We start from the raw sequence: 967 nt of genomic DNA, 5'->3' as shown, positions 1-967 counted from the left end.
AAAAAATCTTGTTGGGTATATACCATTTTAGGTGTGAAATTGGTAATTAAAATTTATTCTTTCAATAATCTAAAAAATAAAACCGGATTACTGGGTGGATTAAAACAATTCAAGTTGCAATTTTTGGTATTACCGTGGGTTCAACATTCCAGATCCAAAAAATATCTGTGGCAATTTCGAAATTCTGTTGATTTTAGCAAACCAAAACTGAAAAGCAAAAAAAAATAATATTTTTTGCTCTGTTGCCATTCGTAAAAAAGTCATTACATGTCAAATTATGAAAACAAAAAATGACTTAGATAAACACGTTTATTTAACATCTCTTTGTTCAGTTATCTCCTTTTTTAGGCTGTTCATTTGTTGCTTCTGTATTTTTGTAGAATAATGCAATTGGATAATCAAGATATATAATTTGTAAAGAACAAGACCGCCAGTTCTATTTTTCATTTATTTCACTCCTCAGTGCTTATCATTCGCTTGTATTAATTTTCGTGTCGAAGGTTTGAGATGTGTTTTTGAATGATGAGAATAAATAATAATGAATTTCAGTTTGTATCTCAAAGAACCAACATAAGCCAATACACAAAGGGAGATGCCATACGCTGAAGTGCACAAATCATAATGACAAATACGGATTGTGAATAAACATACAAACAATGGCTTAATGTAGCACATTATTATTGTAATATTACAGCTAATCCATTTTTTCAACATAACGATTAGATGGTTGCCGTGGAACAGTCCACAAGTTTAGAAATGGACTTTTTCCACGTTATCGTTGTATTGCCCATCTTGCCCATGGTATATATTGTAATAAAGTTCTGATTTGCTTGTTGTTGTAAAATGGAAATTTCTCTACTATACATTTGCTTAGTTGTGAAGCGCTTACATCGAATAGCAGAAAAGTTTCTATGAAAACCGTCTGCTGATCAGCATAGATGTGAAGAAGTAAAATGCAACCAAATTT

The sequence above is a fragment of the Trichinella spiralis genome (assembly GCF_000181795.1).
Source record: "Trichinella spiralis strain ISS 195 chromosome Unknown Scfld4, whole genome shotgun sequence".
Lineage (NCBI taxonomy): Eukaryota > Metazoa > Nematoda > Enoplea > Trichinellida > Trichinellidae > Trichinella > Trichinella spiralis.
This window is presented reverse-complemented; position numbering follows the sequence as displayed.